Source organism: Chiloscyllium punctatum, chromosome 40 (genome assembly GCF_047496795.1).
Source record: "Chiloscyllium punctatum isolate Juve2018m chromosome 40, sChiPun1.3, whole genome shotgun sequence".
Taxonomy (NCBI): domain Eukaryota; kingdom Metazoa; phylum Chordata; class Chondrichthyes; order Orectolobiformes; family Hemiscylliidae; genus Chiloscyllium; species Chiloscyllium punctatum.
In genome coordinates this window covers 37,887,158-37,912,035 of record NC_092778.1, presented here as the reverse complement: position 1 = coordinate 37,912,035, position 24,878 = coordinate 37,887,158, and the positions used below count along the sequence as shown (strand labels likewise).

General features: G+C 38.1%; 1 protein-coding gene across 15 annotated transcripts in view; it reads right to left on the bottom strand.

Annotated features, from left to right (window-relative positions):
- rbfox1 (RNA binding fox-1 homolog 1) overlaps positions 1 to 24,878 on the bottom strand; it is a 1,745,467-nt gene that overhangs the window by 366,116 nt on the left and 1,354,473 nt on the right. Inside the window, exon 1 of one of the 15 annotated variants that reach the window (XM_072559580.1) lies at positions 13,944 to 13,964. The exons of the other annotated variants lie outside the window; for them this stretch is intronic. The gene's annotated coding sequence lies outside the window, so the exon portion shown is untranslated. Of the gene's footprint in view, positions 1 to 13,943; positions 13,965 to 24,878 lie in introns of those variants that run through there. 15 annotated transcript variants of the gene reach the window in all.

Sequence of the window (24,878 nt, the reverse complement as noted above, 5' to 3'; positions counted from 1 at the left end):
CTGATTGTAACCTTAACTAAACATTCCCTCCTATCCCTGATAAGAATCTACCTCCCTCTACCCTAAAGATATTAAAAGTTTCTTTTTCCACAATCTTTTTGGGAAGAGAATTCCAAAAACTCCCATGTGTTCCCATTCCATGATGTAAATATTATTTATAACTTTTCAGCCCAAGCCTGGATATTGTGCAACAGTTACTGCATTTAGTCATGGACTGCTCCAGTATCTGGGAGAAAGTGAGGATGGCAGAAGCTGGAGATCAGAGTCGAGAGTGTGGTGCTGGAAAGCACAGCCGGTCAGGTAGCATCTGAGGAGCAGGAGAGTCAATGTTTCAAGCATAAGCTCCTGATAAAGAGCTTACGCTCAAAGAATTGATTCCCCTTCTCCTCAGGTGCTGCCTGATTAGCAGAGCACCACACTCTCGACTCTGCTCCAGTATCTGACAAGTCACAAATTGTGCTGAATATTCTGCAATGACCAATGAACATCCTCACTTCTGATCTTATGAGGAGGGAAGGTCATTGAAGAATCAACTGAAGAGTGCGGGGCTTACAGCACTACCATGAGGAGCTTCTGTCCTGGAGTGAGAATAACCGCTCTCCAACAACCATAACCACCTTTCATTGTGCTCGATATGACACCAGAGGGTTCCTCCTCACTAACATTGATCCTAAATTTGGTCGAGTCCCTTGATGCCACACTTGCTCAAATGTGACTTTGATGTTGTGAGTAGTCATTTTCACTTTTGCTCTGGAGGTCATGTCTGATTCAAGGCTGTAATGAAGTCAAGAGCTGACTGACTCTGACGAACTGAGTATCAAAGAGCGGTTTATTGCTCAGAACCTAAATTGCTGGGTTATGGCTAGAATAGTTGTGGAGACTCATTCTCCAGTGAATTGGTCATTCATGAGTTGATGTGACAGGACTGCAGAGCTTAGATCTGATCAATTGGCTGCAGAATCACGTAGTCCTATCTATGCTGTCTATGCTGTTTGGTATGCACGTAGGCTTGGTTTGTAGCTTCATTAAGTTGATATTTTGTTTAAGTATGCCTAGCGTTGCTCCTGGTATGCTCTCCTGCACTTGTTATTGAAACCAGGGTTGATTCCCTGGCTTGATGGTAATGGTAGAGCAGAAGCTAAGCTAGACCATGAGGGTTCTGTACAATTTTGCTGCTGTTGATGGTTCATTAACACCTCATGAATAGCCAGCCTTGAGCTGCTAGATCTGTTGAAATTTTTCCCATTTTGCTTTTTGCCACATAATAAGATGGCGAGTATTCTCATGTGAAGACAGAAATTCATCTCCTTGTGGTATAGGCAGTAGTTAATCTTACCAGATTGGCATATGTTTTCATGACAGGCAGATTGGTGAGAATAAGGTCAAATTTGGTTTGCCCACTTTTCGGTTCCGTTATCACCTGCTGCAGATCCAGTCTAGCACCAAAGTCCTTTAGGATTCGACCAAAATTGGTCAGTACTGCTGCTGCCACCAAGCCACACTTGGCAATGGAGTTGGAAGTCTCCCGTCCTGAATGCATTCTACACCTTTGGCACCGTCACTATTTCCCCTAAGGGATGCTCAACATGAAGGAGCAGTGAAGGAGGGTACACGGTAATCAATAGGTTTACCTTGGGCATGATTGTATAGGTCCAAACCTTCCACTTGACCTCCAGCAGCCACAGCTATGGCCTGGCTGTCATGAAAAAGAGAGCCTCTCCCTGGATTCGTTCCACTGAACTTTCCTGCCATGAGGTTGCTCGGCCAAAATCTGGCCAATGCCCAAAGCCTGTATTCAGATGGAAACCACATTCATCATCGCAAAGAGGCATTAATGCGATATGGCTCTCATTTGGCTACCTACCATGTTCAGGTGAGCAGTCAGTCATTCTTATCCTAGCCCATCTGTTTAAATATGGTTCAAGGTGGCATCACACTGAAGTAATAGTCAAAGGCATGACTTTACAGCCTCTGATCCCATAAGAATTGAAAAAAAATATTAGTTTTATGAGGGAAGATCATTTCAAGTAACCAAGTAACCTAGGGGGTGAATTCAATATTGGATGGCAGTGAGAATGAGCGAAAGGGATCCAACTTCCTGTTTTAAACAGTTATTGATGGGGAAAGTTGCTTTGATTTTGCTTTTGGCCTGAACAGAATCATCCCTATGCCAAGAGACTGAAACCCAGTGTAGTACTGGTGAGCTGGCACCATCTGTCACATATGAAGAGGCAAAATGCCCATTTTATACAGTTAAAAATCACACAACACCAAGTTTTGTCAACCAACTGATGAAGGAGCTGCACTCTGAAAGCTAGTGCTTCCAAATGAACTTGTTGGACTATAACCTGGTGTTGTGTGATTTTTAGTTTTGTCCACCCCAGTCCAAATACTAGCTCCTCCACATCATGGCTACCATTTTATACAGGTACATTTTCAGGCCCACGCCTTGCTGGCAGTGCCTTGAGGTAAGTGCATTGAAGGACTAGCCTCTGCTTTGACCATAAAATCTGTTGAAGCATCCACAACAGAACAAGTCTCACTTTCTTTGAAGGGATCACATATTAGATGCTCAAATACATTTAAGGGGACTAATACCAATTTTTGTTTAGACAGAAAGTTGGGCCCTGAAATCTTCCTTCACTCCTATACACTTCTCAAATATGCATTGCCATTTCCAATTTCTACATCTTAGCTCTACTCAACCTACTTTACAATTAAAGGTTATAAAAACATTGAGTTTTATATCAAGTGAGTGGTGCTTTTACCTACAATTGTCAGGGCTACAGGATATTCTGCATGCTACAGATTATTCCTGAACTAGGTGGTTGGACAAACTCTTATTTGGAAGACTACAGGGCCAAGTTCCACTCCAAAGATTTACGTACCTAATCTAGGCTGACATTCCAGCATAGTACAGAAGAATTGCCATCTTTCACACAATATGATGCAGCACTCTCTGTCGGACACCTTTGAAAAGACGGCAAACAACAGTTTATCTTCTTGTCCAAACATGCTGAGGAATTGTTAATGGGCTGTAGAGTCTGAAGCAGCAGATGTTAGTTGGAAGGGTGAATTTAATGTAAAAACAGATTCTACAAGTGAAATACAGCAAACCAAAGATTGGATTCAGTGTAAAGAAAATAAAGGACAGAAAGATGCCCTTTTCAGTTTTTAACTGTTGGAAATTTTAAAATGTAATTAATTTTTAAAAGTTAACTATTTATTTTTAACATTTCCAACAGTTAAAATCTAAAGGGTCAGAACTCCACACCAACAAGGTAAGTGCCCTGTGCAACAACGTTGTTTGGCAAGAATACAATGTCAAATTTACATTCCCGTTCCAGTACTACAACCTGACACCATCAGGGATCATAATATCAATATGTTCTAAGTTTGGTGAGTTCAGGGAACCTGCAAATAATTCTTTAGCAAATCAACCTTACTCACAAAAGGCTGAATTTCCAATTTTATTGGTGTAATTTGCCAAACGTGGAATTGGATATGAATCTGTTTCTGTCACAACACTTATCTTCCTATAGACAACACACCCATCCAGTTTGGAAGCCATCACATTTGGTGAACTCTGACACGCTGAATTGGCTCAATAATACAATTGTCAAAAATTAAATTTGATCTCCTCCCTGACTTAACCAATGTCTTAGTGCTAAGTCCGTCAGGATGTTGTTTAATATGTGAGAACTTTGCTTGCATCAATAGCATGGCTTGTCTGTGCATAGTAACTCACTTCTTTGAAAAGCTTGGTTATGTCACTGCTCCACATTTCTGGAAGATAATGTATTATCGTATCCTTTCGTTAAAAAAAAAACCTTAGTATTATCCAACCTGATTAAGAGTCAACTTTAGAATTTTCAATTTCTGATTCCTCATGGCAAGTTGCTGATACAGTCACTCTACTCTTCACTGTCAGAGTCATAGAGATGTACAGCATGGAAACAGACTCTTCGGTCCAACATGTCCATGCCGACCAGATATCCCAACCCAATCTAGTCCCACCTGCCAGCACCCAGCCCATATCCCTCCAAACCCTTCCTATTCATATAACCATCCAGATGCATCCTAAATGTTGCAATTGTACCAGCCTCCACCACATCCTCTGGCAGCTCATTCCAAACACGTATCACACTCTGTGTGAAAAAGTTGCCCCTTAGGTCTCTTTTATATCTTTCCCCTCTCACCCTAAACCTATGCCCTCTAGTTCTGGACTCCCTGATCCCAGGGAAAAGACTTTGTCTATTTATCCTATCCATGCCCCTCATGATTTTGTAATCCTCTATAAGGTCATCCCTCAGCCTCCAATGCTCCAGGGAAAACAACCCCAGCCTGTTCAACCTCTCCCCACAGCTCAAATCCTCCAAACCCGGCAACATCCTTATAAATCTTTTCTGAACCCTGTCAAGTTTCACAACATCTTTCCGATAGGAAGGAGACCACAACTGCACGCAATATTCCAACAGTGGCCTAACCGATGTCCTGTACAGCCGCAACATGATCTCCCGACTCCTGTACTCAATACTCTGACCAATAAAGGAAAGCATACCAAATGCCTTCTTCACTATCCTAGCTACCTGCAACTCCACTTTCAAGGAGCTATGAACCTGCACTCCAAGGTCTCTTTGTTCAGCAACATTCCCTAGGACCTTACTATTAAGTGTATAAGTCCTGCTAAGATTTGCTTTCCCAAAATGCAGCACCTCGCATTTATCTGAATTAAACTTCATCTGCCACTTCTTGGCACATTGGCCCATCTGCTCAACATCCTGTTGTAATCTAAGGTAACCCTCTTCGCTGTCCACGACACCTCCAATTTTGGTGTCATCTGCAAACTTACTAACTGTACCTCTTATGCTCGCATCCAAATCATTTATGTAAATGACAAAAAGTAGAGGACCCAGCACTGATCCTTCTAGCATTTCACTGGTCACAGGCCTCCAGTCTGAAAAACAACCCTCCGCCACCACCCTCTGTTTTCTACCTTTGAGCCAGTTCTGTATCCAAATGGCTAGTTCTCCCTTTATTCCATGAGATCTAACATTGCTAATCAGTCTCCCATGGGGAACCTTGTCGAATGCCTTACTGAAGTCTATATAGATCACATCTACTGCTCTGCCCTGATCAATCTTCTTTGTTATTTCTTCAAAAAACTCAATCGAGTTTGTGAGACATGATTTCCCACGGACAAAGCCATTTTGACTATCCCGAATCAGTCCTCGCCTTTCCAAATACATGTACATCCTGTCCCTCAGGATTCCCTCCAACAACTTGTCCACCACCGAGGTCAGGCTCACTGGTCTATAGTTCCCTGGCTTGTCTTTACCGCCCTTCTTAAACAGTGGCACCACATTTTCCAACCTCCAGTCTTCAGGCACCCCACCTGTGACTATCGATGATACAAATATCTCGCAAGAGGCCTAGCAATCACTTCTCTAGCTTCCCACAGAGTTCTAGGCAACACCTGATCAGGTCCTGGGCATTTATCCACCTTTAACATCTAGCACTTCCTCCTCTGTAATCTGGTCATTTTGCAAGATGTCACCATCTACTTCCCTACAGTCTATATCTTCCATATCCTTTTCCACATTAAATACTGATGCAAAATATTCATTTAGTATCTCCCCCATTTTCTGTGGCTCCACACAAAAGCCACCTTGCTGGTCTTTGAGGGGCCCTATTCTCTTCCTAGTTACCCTTTTGTCCTTAATATATTCATAAAAACCCTTTGGATTCTCCTTAATCTATTTTCCAAAGCTATCTCATGTCCCCTTTTTGCCCACTTGATTTTCCTCTTAAGTATACTCCTACTTCCTTTATACTCTTATGAGGATTTACTCGATCTATCCTATCTATACCTGACATATGCTTCCTTCTTTTTCTTAACCAAATCCTCAATTTCTTTAGTCATCCCTATACCTTCCAGTCTTCCCTTTCACCCTGACAGGAATATACTTTCTCTGCATTCTCGTTATCTCATTTCTGAAGGCTTCCCATTTTTCAGCCGTCCCTTTACCTGCAAACATCTGCCTCCAATCAGCTTTCGAAAGTTCTTGCCTAATACCATCAAAATTGGCCTTTCTCCAATTTAGATATTCAACTTTTAGATCTGGTCTATCCTTTTAAAACAAATAGAATTATGGTCGCTGGCCCCACTGACACTTCATTCACTTGCCCTGCCTTACTTTCCAAGAGTAGGTCAAGCTTTGCACCTTCTCTAGTAGCCTCATCCACATACTGAATCAGAAAACTGTCTTGTACGCACTTAAGAAGTTCCTCTCCATCTAAACCTTTAACACTATGGCAGTCCCAGTCGATGTTTGGAAAGTTAAAATCCCCTACCATAACTACCCTATTACTCTTACAGATAGTTGAGATCTCCTTACAAGTTTATTTCTCAGTTTCCCTCTGACTATTAGGGGGTTTGTAATACAATCCTATTAAGGTGATCATCCTTCCCTTATTTCTCAGTTCCACCCAAATAACTTCCCTGGATGTATTTTCGGGAATATCCTCCCTCAGTACAACTGTAATGCTATCCCTTATCAGAATGCTACTCACCCTCCTCTCTTGCCTCCCTTTCTATCCTTCCTGTAGCATTTGTATCCTGGAACATTAAGCTGCCAGTCCTGCCCACTCCTGAGCCATGTTTCTGCAATTGTTATGATATCCCAGTCCCATGTTCCTAACCATGACCTGAGTTCATCTGCCTTCCCTGTTAGGTCCCTTGCATTTAAATAAATGTAGTTTAATGTATTAGTCCTACCTTGTCCTTGCCTGCCCTGACTGTTTGACTCTCTTCTGTTCTTAACTGTACCAGTCTCAGATTGATCTCTTTCCTCACTATCTCCCTGGGTCCCACGTCCCCCATCCCCCCCCACTTACGAGTTTAAATCCTCCCAAGCTGTTCTAGCAAATTTCCCTGCCAGTATATTAGTCCCCTTCCAATTTAGGTGCAATCCATCCTTCTTGTACAGGCCAATTCTACCCCAAAAGAGATTCCATTGGTCCAAAATGTGAATCCTTCTCCCAAACACCAGCTCCTCAGCCATGCATTCATCTGCTCTATCCTCCTATTCCTGCCCTCACTAGCTCGTAACAATCCAGATATTACTACCCTTGAGGACCTCCTTTTTAAATTTCTGCCTAACTCTCTGTAATCTCCATTCAGAGTCTCAACCTTTTCCTTTCCTATATTGTTGGTTCCAATGTGGACAATGACTTCTTGCTGGCCCCTCTCCCCCGTGAGAACATTCTGCATCCTCTCTGAGGCATCCTTGTTGTTACTACTATGACTACCCTCTTGAAAATAAAATAAAAATAAAATTGTTTCAACATTTTTACATGATATACTCATTATGAAGGCAAAATAAGAGCAATGGATGCTGGAAATCAGAAACAAAAACAGAAATTGCTGGTCTAGTTCAGCAGGTCTGGCAGCATCTGTGGAGAGAAAGCACTCTCAGGGAAGATCTCTCAACCTGAAAAGTTAACTCTGATTTCTCTCCACAGATGCTGCTGAGCTTTTCCAGCAATTCCTGTTTTTGTTTATTACAACGGAAATTTAAAAAAAAGACTAATTCCTGTCCTTCACTTTTAGGTTTGAAATGACCATTTTTGCCAAATGATTCACATCAATCATTTCCTTAAAGCAACACTTTTCCCAATGCCAAATTTCCTGTTTATCAAGTTTTCACACTGGTTCCCATCTGACACCTGAATGTCTCTGAATGGTTTCACAATCTGAAGACTGTTTTTGTGAAAGACTTGAGACATACCCTTACCCATCAGCATACTTTGTGTAGCATAAGAGTCTATGAATCCTTTGGCCACTTCAAGTAGACAGCAACTTTCTCAGACTAAATATGCCAACACTCTTCCTGTGAACTTAGAAACTAATTGATGATTTGTGGTTAAATCAAACTTCCAAATCCAACTTTCTTTCTCTGAACTCTCTTTCACCCTGTAACCTGTGCTTTGTTTTTAGTTGCTCATGCTATATGCATTTGTTCTCTTTTTGCAGATCTCTCCCTCTCTCCTTTGCACTTTCCTCCCTTCTCACGCTCTATGTATTTCTCATTTTTCTTCTCTCTCAAGGGCTTTACATTTCCAAATCTCTTTCTTGTTCCTGCCTTTTTTTTCCAGATTCCTTTTCGCACCTCAAACTGCCTCACCTGCACTGAACTTTGTAAATCCTCTGAATTAATTACCACATCTGGATTAGCCTTTTGCTCGGTTCTGAGCTTCTGTTCAGCATAGCCCCACCCACAGGTAATTATCTCCATAGCAACCTCAGGGCTTTCTTATATTTTGAAGTCTTTCAAATGGATCATAAGTTCAAGTGCTGTTTGTTCACACACATACAAATAGGAAAATAAATAATGAAAGCAAACATCCTATCATTCAGATTAAACTGAAAGCAAATTTTGCATTTTAATGTTGAATGTAACCCATAATAAAATTAGATAAAACATTATCTCTCAGTCCCAGGATTTCTGTGGGTAACTCAAAGCAATGTGGCCATGATAGTCGACCACTCCAAGCAATAGGCTTTGTACCAAAAGGATGATGACACAAAATATTGCAGAATCCATACAGAGGTGTATATTGGTCAATAATGGCTGGGCGCAAGGAAATGCCTAACTATTTCAATGCGTTCAGTTCCTGGAGTATGAGGAAAGATTAAATCAACATAAATAAATTGATGGAACAGCTCTGCAAAAATGAATATTTCTTAAAGTCGATTTAAAAATAAACAACCACAGCATTCTTTTCTGAAGATTTCACCATGTTATTAAGTAATTCAATTCAAGTTTACTTGAACAATCAAATAAAAACAGGCTGGCAGAATGGAAGAAATCACGCAGACAGATGGATACAGAGATTTTGAACATAAAGGAAGAACTGAAGAATTCAATATTTGTAATGAAATATCATGAGCTAATCCACAGATCAAATCATAGCCAAGTATAAAATCTATTGTTCGAATGATGTATTCATTTTAGCTTACAACAGAACTGCAAGGAATTGGTTGTGTTTGCAATAATCTTCTTCAACAGATACACATAGTGGTCCCCATTCTCCACTCACCCTGTCAAAGCACAGTGACAGATACATTGACCTTCTCTCTCCACCACATACACCCTTTTCCTTAGATGTATGATGGTTTAAATATCATAAGTAATTTCTACCATCCGTACTGCAGTAAAATAGTGTTAGTGGGTAAGCAGCTTTCATATAAATAAACAATTAATATAGGCACTACAATGATAATAATGTAAAAACAGAATAGCTCTGAAGTCTCAATGCACAGAATCTCTCGATCATTGACAGAGCCATAATGCATGGAGACAAGCAGATTAAGGAGGTGAATGTATAATACATAGGTAAGAGGTGTACTGTTTCATGTGGCACAAGGTACCAGTACTAAGGTCCTAGCAAAACAGAATAATCAGGCAGTCATAACTTTAAATTAGGAAGTGTGGGAGATGGAAGACTCGTGGAAAATGCAGTATAAATAATACTTTGAACATAAACAAATAAGAACAGATTAGAAATGGGGGCAAAAGTTGTGCTTTAAGCACCACAGAAAAAAATCTAATAAGTGCAAAACAATTAAACCAATGATGAGAAACAAGAAATGTTAAAGTGAAATGTAAGTGGAAAGGGGCAGATTAAGGTCTGTGGTTCAAATAAACATTTTATATCAAAGAGGGGGATTACTGAAACAAACAAAATAAACTGCAGGGACAATTTCAGCTTGGAAGGTACAACAAGGTGGATAGTACTAAATCAGGCTCATAAGACAGTCAGGACTCTGAACTAAATATTCCAGCAGATAAGGATAGATAGAGAAAATAGTCTAAAAGATAGAGTAGTGTTAGTGTTTAGGACTGACATCACTTCAATAATGGGGGAGAATATAACAGTAGATAAGCGGAGAATGGAAACAATTGAATTCTCGACAAAAAATGAGGATTATAGTAAGCACAGAACCTCTGGTAGCAACTGTTAAGTGGTAGATTGTATAAATGCAGAGATTAGACAAGCACATAGTAACAGCAGACTGGTTTTCATGGGAGATTTTAAATTTCATATATATGAGGATAAGTGACAACCACGTCAAAAAAAGTCACGAATTTCCTTTTTGTGTCTCGTTTGTTTTATTTTTACAACAATGCCTTTCTGTCCATGGATAATAAAGAAATCAGTTTAGAGCATTACAAATGCCCTAACTATGATCTCTTGAAGTTCTCTCACTTTGGCAAACTGCACGTCACCCTGTCTGTGAAGAAAAGTGGCATAAGTAACTCAGGAAATTATACAGCACTTAGAATAACAGCTGCAGTCCGAAAGTTATTAGAGCCTATAATTAAAATGGTTAGGGCACAAACTGAAGATTGCTTTCTCAGAAAGAGTCGCTCAATTCTGACACCTCCAGAATGTTACCAATTTTCAAAATTTTGGGTAGGAGTCAAGAAACAATTAACAGACTGCTTGAGAAGCTAGTTAATGGGAATGGGAGGATGAGAATGTCATTTTAAAATCAGCAAATAGGCACTCCTGAACTTATGCTTATGCATGCTTGCACATAGGTATTGTGTTCAATGTTAGCAAAAATTAATAAAGAGACAACTCTTGAGACCTTGGGGTTACTGTGCCAGGTTGTGTACATCACACCACAGTTGGCTGTTTGGTCATTTTGTGCTCAGCCAGGCTGCAGGCCCTCAGAGGTGCTACCTGCTGTCTTCTGCAGAGAAAGGCAGGCCCCCATCATTGCCACTGTCTGCATTTATCACCTGCAGTCATTCCTGCTTCCTGCTACCCCTCAGCACACCAACTAGGGGTTGAGCTCACCCAATTACAGCAATTAAGTTTTGAAATACGGCTTTGTAAATGATACAAATGCAGCACAAGCTTAGGAACTGAACATTATCAGAGTGTTCATAGCATTCACTGGTCGTTCCGTACTGCCTTGAGAAGGCGATGGTGAGTCTTCTTCTCAAATCTCTAATCGGGAAAGTCACCATAGTCCTGTTGGAGCTCTCTTACAGCTGCTCACTTACTGGAGACAGAGATGACTGGCAGTAGGTTAACCTGAGGGTCACCGGGCATCAAGCAAAAGAGAGAGGTTGAAAAAGGGGAGTCATTCCGGATAACCTCAGCTAGGATAGAAACTGAACCCACATTATTGGTGCTCGTCTGCATCAAAAACCAGGCATCTATGTGAATGAGCTAACCTACCTTGTATAACTCCATAAGTGTATCATACAATTACAATTTAGGGGGTACCAGGATTTTGATCCGGCAATGATGAACGAAAAAGGCAATACATGTTCAAGTCTGCACAATGTGTGATTGCAGGAGGGACTTAAGAGGTGAAAACAAATCCCATGAATTAAAATCCTGCAAATCTGGCAGCTGCTGCTGAAGAAACTGACCACATTGCTCCAGTGTATTTCTGTGGGTAGTATATGCTGGAACTACTGTTCAACAGTGATGAAGGGATTGAATGTTTATGTTACTGTTTGGGGGTTCCAGTATGGTGGCTTGGATGGTCATATTCGATTACAATGTTTTCTGCATTTTAACTGGTTCATCACTGAACATCTCCAGTATTTCCCCTCTGGCCACTCACATGCTAAAATTGTTGATATGATGATGAATGCTTCCACAGATGCTAAAGGCAACATTTGACCAGCAGCCCTCTTTCACTCAAAATTTTAGATGCAGCACACCCTCCAAATGAATTACAGATTGGAGAGTCAGTCATTTTATTTGCTTATTTATTGTTATAAGTTAGCACAACTGCAACCAGCACTCAGCTCATACAGAAATCAAACCTAATAAGGCAACTGCAATTTAACTTTGTGTGTTATTAGAATATAAATTAAAGTAGGTCATAATTGGAACATCATGACTGCAACTTATTCTTCAAGCACATATGTGGCCTGTGATTTGCTAAAGGAAGAATTGCAAGATGGCGGCATCCTCAAGGTTGTCAGCATTCACACTCCAGGGCCCATCTGTTCCCTCCCTTCTTCCCTTATCCACTCTGCTTTTCTTTATCTTCATCTGCTTCCTGTCAGCAGCAACGGCAAAGTTGACATCATGGAGCAGAGCGGCCAGAGCAGGAATCTTGGCGAGGCATCAGCCTGGCCTGACGGTGAAACCAGGGACTACAGGTTGTGATAGGCCTGGAGCAGGGAATGCAGGCTTCGACAAAGTGGCAGTTTCAGTGGAACCAGGGACTCCTAGTTGTGATAACCAGGAGGGCCCAGCTCCAGGCCTATCAACAAAATGGCACTGGGGCCAGAGACCCTTGGTCATTGGGAGAGCGTGGATCCAGAACGGGACCTGGCATCGGTGGCCCATCAGTGAAGTGGTCCAGCCATGAAAAGATGGCACTTGGAGAGTAGCGACTCCGATGTTGGGGTCCACAGGCAGTGGAGAGGTGGAAGTGCAGGTTGGTCAACCGGCTCAGAACTCATGGGGGAGGTGGCAGAACCAAGATGGATTCTTTTGCAGCCATATTGTTTTATTCTGTTTATTCTTAATCTATTTAAAATGGCTCCGGAATATGGTGAAAGTTGAAACTCTATTTTACAGTGTTGTTCATTGCAGAGTACACGTGACAATAAATCATTCATTTGATTGAATGTCACTTATTAATGAATCTTCTTTGACTTCAGATACATACATGGTATTAAAAGCTTTGGAGAGTGCCAAATAACGTCACAGTCAATGAAGTACTTTTAAAGTTTAGATACTGCTGTCATGTAAGAAGTGTGGCAGCTGATTTCAAACCATAATACTGCAAGTGATCAGATGTTGTGTGTTATGCATTGTTTGAGAGATAAAATGTTGACCAGGAAACATAGAAAACTTATTTGTCAGTCTTCAAATAGGGCTTTGAAATACAATATATTTACTTGTGAAGACAAGTCCTCAGTTCAGCATCTCATCTGAAAGAAAGCACCTCCAAGAATATAGCACTCCCTTTGTGCTCCAGTAAAGTAGCAGCCTACTTCATATACTCAAGGCTTTCAAGTGGGTTTGAACCCAAAGCCTTCTGCCTCAGAGGAGAGAGCACTTTAAAATAATAAAATTCAATCCCACTTATTGTTACTTTGCAGTTTTTAGAGCAACCTGTGCCTGATTTCTTAGCAAAAAGGAACTATTTTTACACATTGTTCCTTTGGCTGGTACATTTATGAAAACAGGTCTTAGGAATTAAAAGACAACCTGCGAAATTAGATAGAGAACAAAATTGTTTTTAAATCTAAATTTTTGAAGAATCGTGCCTTCAATAAAACATGCCCATTTCATGTCCGAGTGATAAGAAGAAATACATGATTTTGTATGCCAATCAAAAACTGGACTGTAATAAAGTGCATACAGAGAAGGCAAAGTGTGTGATATCAACATAAATTGCAGTTGTAAAGGGAGGAGATTGAAATGTGACCTAATACACAAAATGCCTTTTAAATGCTTTATAAAAGTTGAGAAAAAATATTATATGAATCCTATTTACTCATTTCAAGCAAGGATGTTCAAATCGTATTACCACTTGCTACATAATTTTCAAAACAAAGTAATGCTGTGAAGAAGAAATTCTTGGTTTTAAACGGGAGAGAAACAGCTTCTACAATTACATATCATTATCTCACATTTTATAGCAATTTGTGCACTTCCATGCAATCAAGGTTTCTAAAGGGCCAATTTCTATTAACTTGTATAAAAGAAACATAGCATTCAGTTGAAATGCAACTGTGTCAGTAGCCAAAGATTTCTTGCCAAGCAAAAAGATACGTTGATTTTCTTTACCAGGTTCTCTTTTACTACGATATAGTCAAAATCATTTATTTTAATCCATTACAGGATCTCATCAGTAATTGCATTTTTTTTGGTTGTTTTTAAAGCAAACTCACCCCACTGTACTGTTAGTTCCTGCAAGAATTGAGCTGGTTGGTCACAAGGAAGAGTGAATAGGAAGTGATTTGCTCCAAAGCTACGTTAAAAAAACCCTCAAAATACACCAGGGGTATTTGGAGAGAGGGATAGGAAATTAGCAATCCTGCAGCCAGCTTCCTTCACTGTCATTAATCATGTTGTTTCTCACAGCTACAATGGAAGCTTATGGAAGGGTGGGGAACATACACTATTGGTTGACTCAGCTCTTTCCAATACAAGCCAGCCAATCCTTTTGCCCTGAGATATAAATAACTAGGAAGCAATTACAAAATATATAAAATGAAGAATCCTGATTGCAGAGTAAAGCAGCATTCAGCCTGAATAATACACTGTAAACTTTATTTGAGTTGACTTCTCATGTGAACCGCTTGCAAGAGGGTCACTGATCGCTGAATAATTCCACCCCCCAAATCACACCATAATCGAATTGCAGCCTATTTCCCCAACCATAATGAAAAAGGCAACCTAAATAATGCAGGTAATGTCGTCGGTCTCCCTTCAACTGTTGTACTTTATTACTGATGACTGCTATCCTCCATTCCTGCTGTACTGTAACAATGAATATATTTCACAGTGCACTTGGTTTACTGTGTAGGTTGTGGGAAACAAGCATTTCTACATAATGGAAAAATATTTTTTTGAAAAAAAACTCAGGCTTTTTAACTGAGAAATTCACCTAACATCCCCCTGATGAGGCCAAAGAGATTCTTCTACTTAAATGATTTGTAAAAATATTTTTAAAAATTGCAAATATTTCTTCATTTTGATTTTGCAACAGCTGAGAGTTTGCGTTTGTATAAGGAGAATATAAAAACAGAAGTTTATTGTTGAAATTTCCAATTGGAATGTAAAGTTAACCAAAAGTTACCTCTTTACCCATCTGATAATTCAAGACCAGACCTTTCTTAAGGAAGATGAAATATGTAAGTACCTTAATAAGTAACATCTGTCAAGCAAGATATTGGAATTAGATCATTAAGCATCATAGCTGCTAGAGTTTAATTTGAAAAATAAATTCTAACTAAACAAATCAAGAGCCTTTTGCAAGATGTATCTTTTATTAAAATAGGACTCATTGTTAAATTACATCGGGAGCCATTTCCATTATGTAGAAATGCTTGTTTCCCACAACCTACACAGTAAACCAAGTGCACTGTGATACTTCAAACGAGAAGCCAACAAGGTTTGGTCATCAAGCTGTCTTTAATATGAACTAAATCGATTGTACATACTAGCAAACTCCAGCAGAAGAATGGAGCCTAAAATATATAGGATTGAATTTTAGTAAAACAAAACCTTTCAAAAAAAATCCATAAGCATGTTTTGATACCCATCCCTGAATTTTAGAAGCAGTTGCTCAAATTGCAAGATGGTCAATTTCATCCTGTGCATTACACTCAGATGGAATAGACTATCGAAACGTAAAATGCTGTACCAGATGATTTATTTACTGTAGGAGAAAGTGAGGACTGCAGGTGCTGGAGATCAGAGCTGAAAATGTGTTGCTGGAAAAGCGCAGCAGGTCAGGCAGCATTCAAGGAGCAGGAGAATCGACGTTTCGGGCATGAGCCCTTCTTCCGGAGAAGAAGGGCTCATGCCCGAAACGTCGATTCTCCTGCTCCTTGAATGCTGCCTGACCTGCTGCGCTTTTCCAGCAACACATCTTTAGTATATATTTACTGTAGTTTCAAAGAGTTAACATTAAAAAAAGGAGCTCAAGACCTTTTTAAAAATTACTCTTTTAAACAGACTGAAAGCCTTGACTACATGAAATTGCTTGAGTTGAATGAGTTACAAAGCCTGACTGTTTGACAAAGCTAAACTGAGAGAGTTGGTGCAGACCCAATGGGGCCAAATGGCCTCCTTCTGCACTATAATATTTCTGAGATTCTGTGAAAATAACCAAGGATTCAGCAACCAACTCAGGGTCCTTCGATATTCATATAATACTGAGCATTTCTATTAACTCAATAATTCTTACATTTTCAGCATTGGCTCAGTCAGTCCTCCAGTAATGTTACACATGCACATTAAGCAAACATTAAGCATACACGTTAAGTATTCTGTTAGATGTTTAAAAAAAAAACTTATCAGTATGCAGATATTGGGTCAGAAAATAATCCCATGTAGCATTCTTTAAAATCAAGATCCCATTCTGGAGAACGTGTAAATACTTTAGCATGAAGTTATCTACTTAGACTAGAAAAGCATCTTTTCAGTTTGATTTTATATTTTTTCATATTTATGGGGATACAGCAATCATTTCTTCCATTTTCTGCTCCTTTTTTTGTTTAATAGCTGTAATTAGACTGAAAGCTCAAAGCAGAGCAACATTCAGACAGATCATACATTAGGGCAAACAAACTATGTATGAGTTGCTATTTCCAATTGTATTGGAAATATACAATGTGAACATACAACTTAGGAGAAGAATAGGCCATTTAGTCCTTCAAACCTGATCTCCCATTTGACAGAATCATGATGAATCTGATTGTGGCCCTAACTCTAATTTTCTGTTACCAACTTCTCCTAATGAAGAATCTAATATGGGCCTTAAAATAGTCCAGGATCCTGCATCCACTGTTGTCCAGGGAAGAGAATTCTACATACTAACAACATTTCGAACAGAAAATTCACTCCATCTCCATCTTAAATGGAAGACAACTTACTTTTAAGCTGTGTGTCCTGGTTTTAATGTTGTGCTCCAGGTAACATATCCTTTCAATACCCACCTTGTCCAATTCCCTTAGCATCTTATACAAGGTCACCTCTTATTTTTCAAAACTTCAATAAATATAGGCTCACACTATCCAACCTTTCCTCACAAGGCAATCCCCCTTCATCCCAGGAATGTGACCTGTTTTTGAAATGCAATTGTACATACCCTTTCTTAAGTAAGGTGACCAAAACGATAAATAGTACTTCAAATATGTTACCACCATGGCTTGATACAAGTGTAATAAATCTTGCTTACTTTTTCACCCGATTCTCCTTGCAAACAAATGGGTGGATTTTGTTGCAATTATTTGAGACTTCAACAAGTTGACCAAATCTTATTTATCAAAGAGCATAAGCCTCACAAAGTAGACTAATTGAACGCTTAAACAATTTGCAGTGCACGTGTGTTCTATTCAGTTAGTAAACAAGAGGAGATTATTTCCCATTCTTTGATTCTCATTTCCTGTGGATTACACAAATAACTTCAGAACAGAGAATATTGATAAACACCCAAATGTTGACAATGACAGAAATCAGTTGTTGTATAGGAGAACTATTTTTTAACCAATTCGTAGAAGGTGCAGGTTTAACAGATTCATTTGAGATACAATACTGAATCAAGACTACAGGCAGAATCTTGTTGAGTAATGAGAGTCTGGTCAGCTGGCTGGACAGTCAGCAACAGACCCTTCCAGGGAAGGCCTGGAGGGGGCACATGTAAGAGGTCATAAGACAAGGAGGACCAGGCAGGTTTGGAAGCAAGAGTGAGGACCAGCTTTCTCTGGCACGTCCTGCCTCATGTTCAGTCCCTTTATGAAGGACACCTTCTTTGTCCAAGGTAATATCTGCCCACATTGTTGGATAAGCCACATGATGACAGGTTCACATCACTGGGTTCAGGCCAGCTGCAATGAGATGAGGCCCTTAACTGGTCCTTCACTGAACACTTAACAGCTCAATTCATGATGGATCCAGAAGGTCAACTATGGGTCTTCCTGTCTACAGCATAATTCTGCTGGAGAGGGAGAGGGTGACTGCATTCAGCCAATCTATTTCCCAACCTAATTACACGCCCTTCCACCTCCAAACTTACCACTAATGAGACACAAAAGCATCCTTCATTTCAAATTGATTTCCAGATGAATATTCTGTATTATATATAAATGAAAAACCTTAACTTTAAATATCTTGCTGAGGCCAAAGGTCCATCTATATTTAGCAAAGTTCATACAAATATATAGTCTACACAATCAAAGGCTAAAGACTGGGCATTAGCCCTCAGGAATAGAGATAGGTTGACATAATATTTTGCAGAGCTGGCTGACATGCCATTCCTCAATGCCTTTTCAATGACTGGACGAGTTTTTTCAGAGGTAGTATGAGAGGTGCAGCAGCACAATTTAGGGACAATTGCAGGTGAGTGACCATCTTCGCACAGTGAAACCTCTAACCCATATTTATGTCTGAGGTTGGAGTCATGAAGCCTTCCCTAAATATCAGCTAATCCACTGCCACAGACACATTGTGTATAACAATGCCATTATTAGTCATATGGACTTTGGCCTAAACGCATTATACTTTAACAGGAAGCGACAACTGATTAATTTATTAGTCCACTTATTGATATTTCTATTTCTAATTTAACTTTTGAACTTTGTTGTTCTCAAAATGATGTATTTGAAAGAATGACTGAACCTTACAATTCTATTTAGAAATGTGTTGTCATTTAAACAAGGTCATTTTACCTTCTTTGTACTATCAGGTGCTGTAGCTGATCTCTAAAATCTCTAATTCTTATGGTATTCAGCATTTTCTAATCAGACAGAAGAGAAACATCAACCCCCAAGCACAGGGAGTATTCCGTAACATAGATGGAAAGAAATAGGAAAATGAACATTAATGTTTTGTGATTTTATTTTAATTTTGAATGGAGAATTGACAGTTTAAATCCCTTTTAAAAATATCAGCAAATTATTTGGAAATTTTATCTGCAATTTAATTTTATTTGATACATCTGAAATACGATTAAAAAGAAAGTGAATCTTCCAGTGTTCCCACACAGAAAATGCTTTTAAATGAACTGAACAAATTACTTTAGGTAATTCCTCAAGTTTATGAATTTTTTGTATTTCATTCTACTAATATTCAATAAAGTCAATAGAAATGCAATGGAAAATAGATTCAATCAACCTTCAAATATATTGGATACAGAGCAATTATAACACTTAATCTCCTATTTCATTACATTAAGATCCATATATAAATACCAACTGGACCAATGCTTCATTTAAGTAAAATGTTGGCTATCAAATGAGGTAACTAGTTCAACTCTTTTTATCATCACAAATTACTTTTGACAAATAGCTTCATTAGTGATTTGTACACAGAAAAGCCAGTAGGTTCAAAAAGATAAGTGGAAGATTTTCATAGAATATCACTTGAAAATGCTAATGCCATATATCATAATATATCATAATAGCATACCATTGACCAAGAGAAAATTGAAAAAAAAAATGGCTGGTATGTGTTCCAGTGTTGAGGCCAAGTGTGTACTTATTCAATATGTTATGTTCTTATTCAATCGCATCATTTACTGTGGATAAATGTTTGGCACAGCATAATAAAAATTTTAAACATTCATTAAAAATTTCACACATTATGCTGATATGTTTAATAATTATTTCAAACGGCGCCAGGCAAATTGATTGTACATGGAGATATGGGAATATCCTCGAAGGAAAGTCATTGCAGGTTTAGCCTTTGAGATATCAGTGCTACAATCCATGCATTATACATCTTATGACTTACAAGGGAAAACATTTTTAGACATATAAAAGGTGGTTTAAATTGTGCCATGTAGTTTTACATGACTGTGTCGCACACCAATTAGAGTATTTATCAAAGAGCAGACATCGCTGATCTTGGCAGCAGAAAAAAACAAATTCTATTAAGTCTTAAAGAAGGAAAATTGTCATTACCTGTAACTGAAAGCCACAAATAATAAATTATTCACGATTCCTGAGGGAAGCAATTGCGGAAAAAGCCTGGACCCATTCAAAGACCAGAACAGGGTTAACATGAAATGTATCGACATAGATTATTCAATTATTATTTTTGCTTTGACAGGCGATGAAGAGGGGTTCACTATCATGACATGGAGAATATTTTCCAACATTCTGCTGTACAAATTAGTCTTTTGCATTTCCCAATTAAATACAGTCAAAATTATAGGAAGGAGGTAAATTTTAGTCCTAATTCTCATTTTCTGATCATGATTATTTATTGTTAAATTAATAACGTGGCAGGACAAATCCTGGAGAATTCAATATTTTATACAACTGAAAATTAAAATTAAGTTTCATTGTTTATCTACGAAATGCATTCATTACTTCTCCCCATAAGGATATGCTTAATTCATTCCCCAGGGAGAAGTTCAACATGAATACAGCAAAAGAACAACTTCTTTAATATTTAGTTGAATTAAGTGGGTAAAAACAAAGACATTCAAAATCCTACAATGGATAACAGACACTACAATAATGCATTTATATTAGACATTTATACTAGATTGTGGTTCAATATTTAAATGATGAGATAAAATATGTCAGTCAATTTACAAAAATGCCATCTTTTTAAATAACCAGGCTTCTTTACTTGCAGTAAATAGGTGATCTGGGAAATATGAATGGACTGACAAAATTGCAGAATTTTGTGAAACGATTTATGCAAGTGCATTAACCTGCACACTCAACAGAAGCATTTTTCTGTTTTCTTCATAAATCTTGATAGATTTATGAACACACATTAAACAAATTGAGAATTTGAGCTTATTCAACAGATTTCACAAGCTGGAGAAGCCATTTAATTTTTTTAGATAGGATTTTTAGAGAATTGCTTGGACAATGCAAACTCTCAGTATATTTACATATTTTTCTTCAGTGACATTTAACTTTTGTGAAATTATCTAGTACCCTTTTAGTTTCAAAAGCATTAGGATATAGACTATAATAAGCATTGTAATAATGAACAATTATTCCAGAACATTATGAAAAAAAAATTATTGAGGACACAGATTAAAGATTCATCTCACAAATTAATTTGGTGTAATTTATATTTGTTTAAAAGTATATCAACTTTAAGACATCTCAAAAAAGAGAAACAGTATTCTTAGAAACAGTGTATTTTGTCAACTTATGAATTATATATTGTAATAATTAAAAATGTATAGTACATTATCTTTATTAATATTTGTCTCAACTACTCAATGTCTTGAACCAACTTGGAAAAAAATGGTATTTAAAAAGACTAATACATGTCATGGGAAGTTTCCAGGGTAAAGGAAAATTCATTTCTCTATTTGGAAGATTTTTAGACACATTGGTCAAAAAATAAATGAGCTAAATAGTTTTCTGAAAGCTTCAAAAGAGGCTGTTCTGTTTTCATTGGAAGAGGCATAAGGTCCTGTCTAATCTACTCGTCACATGTAGTGTTATTCTTTTGGAGTCCATGGAGTCAATTATATCTGGTTATATGCCACAAAAAATTAGCTTTCTTGTAAAGACATCATCACAGCCAACACGAAAATTGCAAACAGAGGAGGGTCGAGGAGCATGTCAATTTTGTCTGGAGATAAAAGAACTGTCATGTATATGATTGCCTGTGAAAAGAAAGAGGGCATCTATGCCTTGTTATCATCAGTTAATTAGCCACTACAGGCAGGCAAGCATACATTTGAACATTTACCATGGCAATAAAATATATTATTCAGATGCAAGAAAAACAAAGATGACAACACTTACATGAACCAAATACTATTTGCCAGACAAAGGGGCTGAATTAACCCGAAAATAACAAAAAAAGGACTGAAAATGTGGATTGTAACGGTTTACAAACAAAACTATCACCTTTTTACTTAAAGCAAAATGATTTTCCAATGCAAAAAATACACGCTCACAATTGTGGGTTGCTCCAAATTTGATTCACAATCTGAGGTGGTGACCTTTTGCAAATATAGATGACAGAAACAATTCACTAAGCAGTAACACCCATGTTATGATCTTCAATATAAATTCTTCAGTTAGTGAGACTTGTACATATGACCTCGGAGCACACACATTTACAGAACAAAAGGCAGCACGGAATAACCTACGCCGCTGCTTTGCAGTAATCGTGAATGAAAATAAAATTAATAACAGATTTGAAATTGATGTAGTGATACAGTACGATATCTTGGATGCTATCACTATTCTGAGGCAATTTCAAGGAAAGAGGAACACTGCCAACCTCATTTTTCCAACAAAACAACTGCTTTCATTCTTCTCTTTTTAAAAATATTCTGACAATATCTGGCATTAAGCTCAATAACAGAATTAGGATAACATCGGATGTCAAGTAAATCAATAGAAAATCAATTATATTGTCAAAAGTAAGATGTATTACTTGCAATTTTCCATTTGATGGTTGAAATGAAACTAATACAGTATTTGTGGTCAGCAGGCTTAGTTAAGGTTACATTCTGATTCTAGTAAGGCATGGAAAATGCATTTAACTGTCATGAAATGGAAGGCATTAATATACTCAAAATAGTAGGAAAATAGAAGTAAAATGTCTTGAAATCTCTTCATTCTGATTTTTATTTCAACAAAATGACAACACAAAGTCAAAAACTTTATAACTTGGGTTACTGCCAACTAGCTAAAATGAAGTAACTTGCATTTTTAAACAAATCAACCAGAAATCCTGTCCTCAGGTAAGTGATGGGACACACTGACATCCACATATTTATTTTTTCGTTGCATAACATGCCAGCTAGTGTGGTTTGACTACTGTCTTTGTTATAAGGAACAATGTTGATGAATCCCTCTCTAACAGAGAAAACATGAACATCTCTCAGTAGCAATTTCTCTTGCAGCATTCCCAAAAATAGACTTACAAAAAGGGTTCCAACTTACTTCAGCAGGACTGCAGCGTTTTAACTCCAAAGGAATTGTGTATTAAACTAAACAGTGTAAATTTTAAATCCATTTTAAATCCCACTTGTACCACACATATTTGATAAAAGATGCAATAAACCAACTTATTACTTTTTCCTCTATTAAACAGAATCAAAACCCTGAATCACTTGGGTTGTTCTACTATATAGAATACATGTATTTTCTTGTGTTGAATATGATAGCATCAAATTACATTATTCTTCAACAGGTGATGAATGCATTGAAAGCGAATATGTATAAAAACACCTTCACAAATGACTCCAGAGAACCTGGCAAATAGACAGCTCAGGCCAAAGGAAATTACCATAACTTATTGTTGACTTTATTTATATCAGTTGTGCCAGTTTTGTTTGATATCATGTTAATTGCATTTTTTAAGGTGGCCTTTAATAAATTACATTGCATTTCATCATTATTTTCACTGAGTTCATAGTATTTTTACCAAGTAACACACAGTGCAAATCAACAACATTATGCAAGAAAACTGTAATTTACTGGTGAAATCATCAGTTAATAACACATTGCCCTGTCTGTTTTCTTCATGGCTACAAAGTTCAGGCTATTTAAAAGCATACAGGCTAACAAATGCATTGTAGATTCAGTGACGATTGTATATATTTGACAGAATTCAAAACTGAGTTTCCACAGAAAATAATAGATCTATTTTATAGCAGGAGGGGTTGATAGGAATAGGTTATGAGGTTTAGTCAGGACCTGTCAGCCTATGTATATACTTTGAATGTGCAGCCTTAGTAGAGTCCCAAAAATATATTTTTAATAACGTGTGTATTTGATATAAGCCAGCTGTTTAAAATGCTTCTTGTAAGTTGCATTCACAAGTAACACACAGAGGACTACTGAACCGGATCCAATTTGGCAAATACCTGTGCAAATTAAAATTCTGGTGAGGCCAAGGGTTAATAAATATGACAATGGAACTGCATCTTTTTAAATGGTAGGGAATGATACTATATCTTTCATAGATAAAGAAAATGCACTCACACACGCAGGAGACATGTCAGTACAATGGCATCCTTGGTAATATAATTTTGTGGTGTTTGCCTCAGGAATGACATATAATTCTAAAACTAGATATGATGCAGTGTTAGGTTCAAGTTAGGGATAAATCAGAATATTGTGGTTTGTTTGATGAGTATCGAAGTCATTCTGGAAAATTAAAACTTATCATTAGCTGAAAAAACTGCTAATCATATTGCCATTCTAACATTCCCAAGACTGCATATTAAACAATTTTGTTCCCAATTTCCAAGTGCACTGTTTCCTAATCTCACGATTGAAGTTACCCACCTTGACAGCAAGAATCCAGGCCTGGAACATTTTGGAAGTGGTAGCTGATTTCAGGCCAATTGTTATTTTAAATCTGAAATTGATAGATTTGCGCTGGCCAAAAAGTATTAAAAGGGAGGCAAAAACGTGTAAATGGAGTTAGGTCACTGATTAAACACAATCTCACTGAATAGTATAAGAAACTGAGAAGCTAAAAGGATGACTTCAATTTCTCTGTTCGGAATGTGTTTATAGGGAAGCTCACCATTTGGTGCAGTGTGATTTATGGAACAATGGAAATAGATAAAGTGATATTCACCTGCAGCAGTACTTCAATGAGGAGCACTCAGGTGATCAGTGGAATAATGTAGCAGCAGATTTAAGTGTTAGGAAGTTATGAGCAGCAGCAAAAGGTTACCTTACGGAGGTCGTTTATGTTTAAAGTTTCAAAAACCATGGAAGAAAAAGACATGCTTCCAAATGGAACTGACTGCAACTTATGATTCCTTAGAGAGAAATACAAATGGTCCTGTCCTATACGGTGCACAGTTTGTGGCTAGGTTGAGGATGCTGTGTTGACAACACATTGGATATTAAATTTACTCTGGGGTCTGAAATGCATCAGCTGGCCTCAATGCAGATTTACTGTTCCAGCACAAGGTCCTGCACATTTGGAATGGCGCATTTTCTTTGAAGATCTTGTATGAGCTGGACTAACCAGGTAAAATGGAGAAATAGGGCTTGGTTTACATGGATTTGGAGTGACATCATGGAACTAAGGCCCAATTTCAGCATTCCCTCGCTCAATCCTGGTGCTCCTTATTTTTGCCAGCAAGTGGGAAAGGTGGAGAAAGCAAGCCCGTGCCCCACTGTCTCGAGCTTGATGGCTCTAAC